Source organism: Lytechinus variegatus, chromosome 16 (assembly GCF_018143015.1).
Source record: "Lytechinus variegatus isolate NC3 chromosome 16, Lvar_3.0, whole genome shotgun sequence".
Classification (NCBI taxonomy): Eukaryota; Metazoa; Echinodermata; class Echinoidea; order Temnopleuroida; family Toxopneustidae; genus Lytechinus; species Lytechinus variegatus.
This window is the reverse complement of record NC_054755.1, coordinates 17075161-17087476: the sequence shown is the minus strand read 5'-3', so window position 1 is coordinate 17087476 and position 12316 is coordinate 17075161.

The following is a 12316-nucleotide window of genomic DNA, read 5'->3' as shown; positions in this document are numbered from 1 at the left end:
GGGTAAAACAGGGAAGAAAATTGTCATAAAATAATTGAGATATCCTTGTTTATTATTACCTAATTTACATAAATTATGCAAATTATAATTTTAAATAGAGTATTTTTTCATGAATCCTGAACTGTTTTTAAAAAACAGCAACTAATACACAATGTCAACATTCTACATGAAAGAGAATATATTAGCGAAAACATCGATATGCTTCATGACAGTATTAGTGTCTTAATTTGCTTAGAAAGAGGGCAAATATGTCAAAATGTATGACGTGATATTGCACTAAAACGAGACCAAAACAACCTCTATGTCACAGTCACACTCACGAATCGGACAATAAAGCGATCAATGGTATGTCATTCGAGATAACACAATCTCAACACAATAGCTTCCATCTGCTTCTCGTATCGCTTTTGTTGGTGTGTCTGCCACACCGTAATCTATGATATATACGGGCAAAATGCATTTCGGTATCGGTAAAACACTATTAATTTTGTTTTATTTGTTTCTCTTGGAAAATTTACAGGAGACATTGCTTTGCAGTTTACTGCTTTTATGAAACTCTGGCACATGAATCATGACGAATGTATCCTACCTCAATCCATATTTTAACTTTATCAAAATATATATCTTTTGGAGACCCCGAAGTGGCAAAACTGCTTCCCCCAGCATTCCCGCTACTTTACAAAACCAGTTTAACTTGTATAATCGACTTGGAAAAGACAGATGTATGAGACATCAGTTAACATGTTTCCTGAAGAAAGTATTTTTTTGTTTATTTAAGCCTACGCCCACGGGAGCCCTCCGAATTTATTCCATCCCCTCCCCGTATTTCGACTTTAAATTTAAAAAAATATCGTGTTTTAAAACCATCGGCAAGGTTAATTGCGTTATTTGGTATAATAAAGCAACTGTTATATCTATATTTTTATAATTACATTCATCATTATTGATATTATTATAATTATTACACGCTTCCACAGAAGCCCGTCGCACGCAAAGGGTTAATATTACTATTATTGTTCTGCCGTTTGTAATAATTCTCTAGCACAGTAAAGGCTATAACCCAACAGGAGATTGTCTAGGATACCCTTTCCCTTTTTGGTTTCATGTATTAAAAAATAGTTTATTGTCTTTAGAACTCTTAAAAAATTACTTTTGCTAGTATTGATATCTTGGAATAGATTGAGGATAAAATACTCTACAATTGACATGTAGAAGAGCTGTGGTACGTTGAAGAACAGCCACACAGCTCTTTATTTATTCCACTCTGCTGAATTCAAATATTTTTAGAGCCCAATCGGAAGAAAGATGCATTTCTACTAAACATATAGAAGATGGTTATATATCTCATAAAATATAAGTTCGTGTACGTGACGGTGGTCTGTCTAAGTTGCCCAACCGTTTATTTTGTTTTGACAATATATATTTAGAATATCGTCTAAATGAAGCCCTCATCTGGAAAAGGGCACTTATTAAAGGCAGCATGTACATTATATAGAGGAGGCCCTGGTACTTGGAAGCGGGGGCTGAAGCTTGTTAAATTTCTTGGGACCAAAATTTTACATTAAACCTTTTTTGCTTTTCAAATTTTACTTGGATTAACTTGGATGTTGAGACGTAAAGCAATATGATTATGTGCCCCATGAAGAATTTACATCAAGAAATTTAACAAGCAAATAAACAAAAAGGATTGCACTAACACACGCAGCACCCCCCCCCCCCCTTGCTTCCAAGTACCAGGGCCTCCTCTATATAATGTAGATGCTGCCTTTAATAAGTGCCCTTTTCCAGATGAGGGCTTCATTTAGACGAAATTCTAAATATATATTGTCAAAACAAAAAGGGTTGGGCAACTTCGACAGGGCCTCCGTCATGTATATCGATTGTGCTGTATTAATGTATTATATTAATCAATGAGTTTTAACCTGGGGTTGCCATTTTTTCAAGCAATCTGCTTATGATGACAATCCTTCTTCTGCAAATTGTAAATGTTAACTAATTTGTTATGAGATCAGTTTTGTTTGTAATGATAATTTTAGTACACTTAGTTATGATTCATGCCAAAAAAGTTCTCAATATACTATGTTTGTTATGTTATGGAAAATGTATTATATACGAATGATGTGATTGCAGAAGTAAACAATAAAATCAAATGTACACGAATTTATTTTATGCGATATAAAACAATGCCTTCTATGTTTTTTTTTTCAAGAGGAGAAAGTAAAGAGGCTTTACTGTGTGTAGTAGAAATGTATCTTTCTTCCGAATGGGCTCTAAAAATATTTAGATTTAACATAGAGTGGAATCAATAAAGGGGTTTTAGTATTTTAGAGCTTACGTGTGGCTTTTCTTCAATGTACCACAGCTCTTCTCCATGTTAATTGTAGAGTATTTTCTCCTCAATCTATTCCAAGATATCAATACAAAAAAAGTAATTTTTTAAGAGTTCTAAAGACAAACTATTTTGAATATATTAAACCAAAAGGGGAAAGGGTATCCTAGGCATGCTCCTGTTGGGTTATAGCCTTTACTGTGCTAGAGCATTATTACAAACTGCAGAACAATAATAATGATAATAATAATAACAACAATAATAATAATAATGATGATAATAATATTAATATAGATAAATATGAAATATAGATATAACAGTTGCTTTATTATACCAAAAACGCAATTTGCCTTGCCGGTGGCTTTAAAACACGATATTTTTTTAATTTAGTGTCGAAATACAGAGAGGGGACGGGGTAAATTAGGAGGGATCCCGTGGATGTAGGCTTAAATAATAGGAAAACTATCTTCAGGAAACATGTTAACTGATGTCTCATACATCTCTCTTTTCCAAGTCGATAATACAAGTCAAACAGGTTTTGTAAAGTAGCGGGAATGCTGCGGGGGAATGCAGTTTTGCTACTTCGGGGTCTCCAAAAGATATATATTTTAACAAAGTTAAAATATGGATTGAGGTGGGGTACATTCGTCGTGATTCATGTGCCAGAGCTTCATTAAAGCAGTAATCTGCAAAGCAATGTCTCCTGTAAAATTTCCAAGAGAAACAAATTAGAAACAAATAAAACAAAATTAATAGTGTTTTACCGATACCGAAATGCATTTTGCCCGTATATCCCATAGATTACGGTGTGGCAGATACACCAACAAAAGCGATACGAGAAGCAGATGGAAGCTATTGTGTTGAGATTGTGTATCTCGAATGACATACCATTGATCGCTTTATTGTCCGATTCGTGAGTGTGACTGTGACATAGAGGTTGTTTTGGTCTCGTTTTAGTGCAATATCACGTCATACATTTTGACATATTTGCCCTCTTTCTAAGCAAATTAAGACACTAATACTGTCATGAAGCATTTCGATGTTTTCGCTAATATATTCTCTTTCATGTAGAATGTTGACATTGTGTATTAATTGCTGCTATTTATAAAACAGTTCAGGATTCATGAAAAAAATACTCTGTTTTAAATTATAATTTGCATAATTTATGTAAATTAGGTAATAATAAACAAGGATATCTCAATCATTTTATGTCAATTTTCTTCCCTTTCTTACCTAAGTCTTTATTTCCAATTTTAGGGCAGTTCTGGTTAAATATATATTCTTAAATACTTGTTTTCACTATATCGACCTAATATGCAAATTTATGCAAATTACTTGTTTATTTGCATAGAGACAGCGTGTCTCTTTGGATGAATCCTTTTCTTTTGACTCAAGGAACATTTGTGCCAAGTGGGACATTTGTACTCAAAAATGCAGCGTTCACCCCTTTTTTTGCAGTTAACAAGTCTACTAATAGGCCTACAGGTAAATGTAAGCAAACAACTACCCGGTAACATAAGTGGTGTTTTGACTAAACTAAATCATATAAATCGTACATTTTGAAGAGCGCCCCCATCTTCAAAATGCTTTAAAGCCTGTGTATAGCTTTGGTAAAGGGTCAATAATGTGATTGATAATCGAATACCATCTAATATGACAGTCTTACTGAAGCGTAGAGACTGTTAGATATTTTTCCAACTGCACTTCTCTGAGAAAATTTCAAATATTCAAATCTTGGATATATAGCGCCCTCTCTCGGCGATGCTTGTTTTAAATTTAAAAAATGGGCATTCAAGCACTTATCTTATAAATTTAGTGATTAGATATCCAGAAGTTACAGACAAAGAACATATCTTGAAAGTTTCAGCCCATTCCATTATTTGGAATGGGATTTAATTGAAAGACAAAAACACACAGATATTTTAATTTGATCGGGAGACCCGATCAAGTTAAATTTCCATGTAAAATCGCAAAATTTATCCTGTAAAACACATTTTCATTTCATATCCTCCACATCATAACTGTTATAGGACATATCCATTCATATTAGCTAGCAATGAATTGGAATAGTGATAGGTGCATTTTGGTGGATTTACCAAAACTATACACAAGCTTTAAAATGCATGATGCTCATGAAGATACTTACTGTGGTAATAATCCTCATCACAATTATATTTATCCGAAATGTACATGCGACCTTTCAATTTTCAACCATCATAACTACACTTCAGTAATGTTTTTTTTCTTGGCTAATTTGAAGTTAGAGCGCTCCTAACCTTTCAATGTTTTTAATTTACAGCGCGTCCCACCCCCATGTCCCTTTATGTCAAAATAGTGTTTAACATGCTAGAGACAGTGCAGAAATACTGCATAGCTGCAAAATTGGATAAGGCACTGCGGTTACATTACAAATCAATACCAACGAAATATGCACAGAAGTTCGAATATGAAATGAGCTTTCGAGTTTTCGACATTTAATTGGGGGTGGGTGGGGGACGCATACTGGAATTAATTCTGTATCTGTATCGTTCAGTACCTGTACAAATACCAGTAATGGCACATCAGGCTAACTACGGTGTGGAGTGGCTCGAAGTATTAATTGATATTTTATTTACTTTTGAAGGAGTCCAAAGATAATGAGTTTATTATGTCTGCAGGGAGTTTATTTCAGTTGAGTATGGTTGATACAAAGAAAGAATCCTGGAATTCCCTAGCATTATGCCGGATCTGCTTGAACTTTTTTTGGTTGTGTCGCGTAGATCTTTCATTGAATAGGACATAGTCCTGAATGGGGATCGAGACTAGTCCATTCACCATCTTCAACACCATGCAAAGCCTTCGCTTGGTTCTTATAGTTTGGAGTGTAGCCCAGCCTAAATCCTTTAGGGCCCCTGTAACAACACTATCTTCTCTTGTGTAGTTGTTAGTGCAGAATCTCGCTGCTTGTCTTTGAATTCGTTCGAGTGAGTTGATGTTTTTTGCCTGAGTGCCGGATCCCATGCTGATCTTCCATGATCTTCCATGGTAGAGAAAAGGGGTTACCTCCAAATGTAAAGGAAATTAGAGATAAATTAATATTGAAGATAGAAAAGAAGAGAAACGGCTTGCAACGAAAAGGGGAACTTTGGCATTTCATTTAAGAAAATGGGAGCACTTTGACGAATTGTGGAGCGTTGTGGCCCAGTGGATAAGTCTTCTGACTTTGAAACAGAGGGTCGTGGGTTCGAATCCCAGCCACGGCGTAATTTCCTTCAGCAAGAAATTTATCCACACTGTGCTGCACTCGACTCAGGTGAGGTGAATGGGTACCCGGCAGGATTAATTCCTTGAATGCATGAGCGCTGAGAGGCAGCTCGAGCTAAAGCCGGGGTAATAATAATAATAAAAAAAACGCGCCTCGGAATAGAATATTTCTAGATAGATGGCGCTATATAAATGCCTATTATTATTATTAATCAGCCTCACAATCTTCCACCACTTAGTAGGGTTTTTTTTAAACATTATTATTATTATTCTTTATTCATCGTTTATGGGGGTAGGAGGGGGGGGAGGGTTAAGTGTAACTAAGGGTCTTTTTTTTAAGTTGTGTGTATGTTTTCTATAATTAATATAACTTCCTCATTAATCAGTTTGATTGAAGAGCATGGTAAACGAGGGAGGAAAAAAAGGTTCTCACATAACTTGAGTTTTATATACGGACTATAAGTGTATTTCCGTAATTCAGCTAATAGAGATTTTTGCTGTTGTTGTACCCGGATTCTGTTCTGTATTTATCCCTTCGTGATTATAAGTTGTTAAAGAAATGTGAGCAGATTGATTCTAACTTAAGTTTACATTTGAAATTCATATATATCCCTTTTCTTACCATGTTAAAAGGTTTATGCGTAAACTTGTAACAATCATGTTAATGACGTCATGTTATATATAAGAATAATTGTAGAAGAATTTAAAAGCAATTACATTCATCTATTAGTTATTTCCCTTTAAGAATAGCCAAGAATTGTAAAGAACATTCAAGAATGTCTTTTTATTATGCAGGCCTTGCCTATTAAAAGGCCAAGGAGTTTTATTGTTGAATAAGGAAAAGCCAAACAATAGAATTGTATTGGTAGTGGAAATGAATAGGCTTAGGTATTTTGTTTACACTGTTGATTTCAATGAGGTCATTCAAGAGTGTTCTGGATTTTGACTGCTCCTGAAAGGAGAAAGTTCTTTGGAAGACAATTCTAGAAGCTTGTAGATTAGTCGAAATTTGAGAATGATCTAGAACACTTGTAATTAGTATAAAAGCTGCAGATTTTTCAAGATGATCATCACATCATATTAGATCACACCATCACATCATATGAGAGCAGGAGATCACATCACATCATATGAGAGCAGGAGATCACATCACATCATATGAGATCACTTCACCAGATCAGATCAGAGCAGTTTATGCATCAATGAACTGTTTGCAGTTATTTTGAGAAATTATCAGTTCTCATCGAGATCATCAACATCATCAACCTGTTCAATGAACACGCTTCAACCCATGGATTGCTGAAATTGACTGTTAATCATCATCAACATCGTCTTCACGAACATTTCAACTCGTTGCAGTGACTTATTATTATTCAAACAGAATCCTTATAGGCTCAATCCAAGCAAGTTGGAAATGGTGAATAATGAAATACAGTTTATGTTAGATAATGACATAATCGAACCGAGTCAGAGTAGTTGGAGTTCTCCCATTGTAATGGTTCCAAAGCCAGACGGCTCTCAGAGATTTTGCATTGATTACCGGAAGGTAAATGCAGTAACTAAGACTGACTCGTATCCAATTCCTAGGTTAGAAGATTGTATTGATAGAGTTGGAAATTCTGCCTATATCACAAAGATAGACTTGCTTAAAGGATATTGGCAAGTGCCACTGACTGACCGAGCCAAAGAGATATCAGCCTTTGTTACACCTGAAGGCTTGTTTCAATGCAAAGTCATGCCTTTTGGAATGAAAAATGCACCAGCAACCTTCCAAAGGTTGACAAATCAAGTGATTGCCGGACTTGACAATTGTGTCGTATACATTGACGACATCCTAATATACAGTGATACTTGGAATGATCATCTGAATCATTTGCGAGCACTGTTTGACAGGCTGGACAAAGCCAATCTAGTAGTGAATCTGATGAAGAGTGAATTTGCCAAGGCAAAAGTCACATATCTTGGTCATGTGGTTGGTCAAGGGCAAGTGCTACCAAGAGAAGCCAAGATACAAGCTATCTTAGACTTCCCAATTCCCACAACTAAGAAAGAATTGCTCAGATTCTTAGGTATGAGTGGCTTCTACAGGAAATTTGTTCCAAATTTCAGTACAGTGGTTAGTCCTCTGACAAACCTGCTGAAGGCAAAAGTGAAGTATGTTTGGTCTGACGAATGTCAAAGATCGTTTGAGAAATTAAAGGCCATTTTGGTGAATGAGCCTGTTTTGGCAGCTCCAAACTTCACAAAGCCGTTCAAAGTAGCTATTGATGCATGTGATGTTGGAGTAGGAGCAGTATTGCTCCAAGAAGATGAAGAAGGCATCGAAAAACCAGTGTGCTACTTCTCTAAGAAACTCAATCGGTTTCAAAAGAAGTACTCAACTATTGAAAAAGAGGCCCTGAGTCTCGTACTAGCCCTTCAGCAGTTTGAGGTGTATCTAACCAATGGAGAGATTACAGTCTATACAGACCACAATCCTCTTGTGTTTTGGAGAAATTCAAAACAAAGAATCAAAGACTGTACAGATGGAGCCTAATGCTCCAACCATTCCCTTTGAAAATTGTACACATAAAGGGAAAGAATAATGTAATTGCTGATGCTCTATCAAGAGTATAAAAAGTGAAATTATTCATGATTTTGACCAAGTGTGTCATTTGAAGAAAACATCTTTGATGTTCATTTATTTTAACATGTTCGTTAAGTACTATATCTTTGTACACGATAACTGTAAATGATTTATCAAGATGACTTTGAACAGTTAAAAGAAAAAAATAATCTTAAAGAAACCTTTACTACGGTAAAGCTTTCTTTTCCCCGGTGGGGGAGGTGTTATATATAAGAATAATTGTAGAAGAATTTAAAAGCAATTACATTCATCTATTAGTTATTTCCCTTTAAGGATAGCCAAGAATTGTAAAGAACATTCAAGAATGTCTTTTTATTATGCAGGCCTTGCCTATTAAAAGGCCAAGGAGTTTTATTGTTGAATAAGGAAAAGCCAAACAATAGAATTGTATTGGTAGTGGAAATGAATAGGCTTAGGTATTTTGTTTACACTGTTGATTTCAATGAGGTCATTCAAGAGTGTTCTGGATTTTGACTGCTCCTGAAAGGAGAAAGTTCTTTGGAAGACAATTCTAGAAGCTTGTAGATTAGTCGAAATTTGAGAATGATCTAGAACACTTGTAATTAGTATAAAAGCTGCAGATTTTTCAAGATGATCATCACATCATATTAGATCACACCATCACATCATATGAGAGCAGGAGATCACATCACATCATATGAGAGCAGGAGATCACATCACATCATATTAGATCACACCATCACATCATATGAGAGCAGGAGATCACATCACATCATATGAGATCACTTCACCAGATCAGATCAGAGCAGTTTATGCATCAATGAACTGTTTGCAGTTATTTTGAGAAATTATCAGTTCTCATCGAGATCATCAACATCATCAACCTGTTCAATGAACACGCTTCAACCCATGGATTGCTGAAATTGACTGTTAATCATCATCAACATCGTCTTCACGGACATTTCAACTCGTTGCAGTGACTCTTATTATTCATCGGACTTCAACATCAGTTTCATCATCGCCATCATTGTGAATTTTCGCCAGTCAACTGGGATTTTATCATTTGGATTATTACTTGGATATAATATCATCACTTCGGGATTTTACATCGGACACTTCAAGAGATTTATGTAAGATCATTATTTGTTTTATTTATGTATAATTATTTCCTGTAATAAAAAAAAGAGGAAATTAAACTTTATACATCAATTTCTGATTGTTATTTGTTGCAGTATCGTAACAAATAATTTTGGGGGCTTGTCCGGGAAACGAAAACCAAATTTGAATAAGCCAATTTGAAACTAAAACCAGTTTTTCAGGAAACGAAAGCCAATTTGAGACGAAAGTCAGTTTGAAACAAATCTCAATTTGAATTGAAAACATTCTGGAAATTTTTGGAAAGTTCTAGAATATACTGTACTGTGTTATTACTTGGTTGTATTTGTGTATATTCACTATGGCTACATTTGATGTTGAAGAATTTCTTGCAATGACAGAATTGTCATATGATCATTTGAAGTCACTGAAGAAAGATGATTTGATAACAGTTTGTGATCATTTGGGTGTATCTCTAGCCCCAGGTTTAAAGAAGGCAGAGATAATTGACTTGTTAGCTAGTCACATGAAGCTTACAGAGGAGCCTGAAACTTCTATCAATATGTCAGAGGATGCTCAGATCCAACTGGCAAACATTGAATTGGAAAAGGAAAGAATTAAAGAAAACCTTGAGAAGGAAAGAATCAAAGAAAACCTTGAAATGGAGAAAATAAACATTGAAAAGGAGAGAATGAGATTGGAGTACCAGTTAAAGTTGAAAGAAATGGAGTTAGCTCATGCAAATACTAATACTAACTCTGTTAAAGATAAATCTCCCCAAGGCTTTGATGTGGCGAAGAACATTCGCCTTGTGCCAAAATTTGATGAAGAGGGAGTTGATACATATTTTGTGTCATTTGAAAAAGTGGCCAAGAGACTGAATTGGCCCGAGGAATACTGGACTCTTCTCCTCCAAAGTGTTTTTGTTGGAAAGGCTGCAAAAGTCTATTCTTCGCTCTCTGAAACGCAATCATGTGACTATGCTACAGTAAAAGAAACAATTCTCAATGCATATGAGTTGGTACCAGAAGCGTACAGACATAAATTTAGGAACATGCAAAGACAAACAGGCCAGACGTATGTTGAATTTGCTAGGGAACAAGAAATGATGTTCGATAAGTGGTACAGATCACTGAAAGTTGACAAAGATTTTGTTCACCTTAGGGAAGTTGTCCTCCTAGAAGAATTCAAAAAGAGTCTTCCTTTTGGCATTAAATCTCACTTAGATGACCATAGAGTTACTGAAGTCAGTAAAGCAGCCATAGTAGCTGATGAATTTGAGGTCACACATAAAGGTAGTGGAGATAGGCCTCCTTTCAAGAATTATTGGAAAAAGAAAGGTAAAGGGTCATTTGAATCCCACAATAAACCTAGTGAGGGAAAATATGCAAGCAAGGACAAAGACGCTAATAAGAATCAGGCTAGTGGGGGCACAGAATCAACCAAACGGTCTGAGAGTCGTAGTTCCAAAATTTGTACTCATTGTCATAAATCGGGACATTTGAAAGAATCATGTTGGAAATTGGTTGGAATGCCAACCAAAACTAAGAAAGACATGGGTTTTGTCAAGCAAACAAGTGTTCCCTCGATGGAGTTTGTTCCATCAGAGCCCAATCAAGATGTTGAGAGTGTTTCTCTGGTATTTGCTGATAAAGTCAAACAGGTTGATGAAACTTTTAGAAGTTTTTTGCATGATGGTGAAGTATCCCCTTGTTCGACTGGTGCTGCTGGTAGGTCAGTGGTGATCCTTAGGGATACAGGGGCTGCACAGTCCCTGATGGTGCCAGGGGATTCGGCTCTTCCTCCGGAGAGTTCAGAGAATGCCAACGTCTTAGTTCAAGGTATTGGCCCAAATTTCATGTCGGTTCCTTTGCATAAGGTCGACTTAAAGTGTGACCTAGTTAGTGGTCCTGTGACTGTTGGTGTCGTTCCAGAATTACCCATGAAAGGTGTTGATTTCTTGTTAGGTAACGACTTGGCTGGAGATAAAGTTGTTGCATCTCCAGTGGTTTCGGAAAAGCCCGTTGAGGTAGCTGAAACTGAATTGTTGCAGGAAGATTTTCCAGGGATTTTCCCGGATTGTGTTGTTACTAGGTCTCAGACTCGTAGAGCTGAAAAGGATGATGCGGAATCTGCTGATGTAGAGGAGAGTACTGATGTCTGGTTAGCTGAAACCTTTTTCAAGGATTTGAATGGGGATAGTGTTGAAGGCTCTGTTGCTAACAATGATAGTTTGTTTAGTAAATCCTCCCTTGTACAGGCACAACAGGCAGACCCAGAATTAAAAAGCTTGTCACAAAAAGCATGTTCTGAGGCTGAGGCTGATAAGGTTCCTGAGTGCTTTTATGTCAAAGATGACATTTTGATGAGGAAATGGAGACCTCCCCGGAGACCAGCTGATGAAGATTGGTGTATAATTCACCAGGTTGTAGTTCCTCCTTGTTACCGCACAGATATTCTGAAAATGGCTCATGAGTTACCTATGGCAGGTCATGTCGGTATTCGGAAGACAGAAGATAGAATTATGAGGCATTTCTATTGGCCTAAGATGCACAAAGATGTTGTGCATTTCTGTAAGACATGTCACACATGTCAGATTATTGGTAAGGCACAGCCTTCTATCAAGCCTGCTCCATTGATACCCATTCCTGCATTTGATGAACCTTTTACTAGGGTTCTTGTTGATTGTGTCGGACCCTTACCCCGAACAAGGTCGGGTCACAAATTTCTCCTGACGATTATGGACTTGTCTACACGGTTTCCAGAGGCGATACCTTTGAGGAGTATCACTGCAAAGACAGTGGTGCAGGCGTTAGTGCAGTTTTTCACTAGGTACGGTCTGCCGAAGGAAATTCAATCTGATCAAGGGTCAAATTTCATGTCAGGAATATTTCAGCAAGTTATGAAGGAGTTGGGAATAAAGCAGATCAAATCCTCTGCTTATCACCCACAGTCCCAAGGAGCGTTAGAACGCTATCATCAGACTTTGAAGACCATGATTAGGGCTTATTGTGAAGACTATCCCGATGACTGGGATAAAGGGATCTCATTCCTACTGTTTG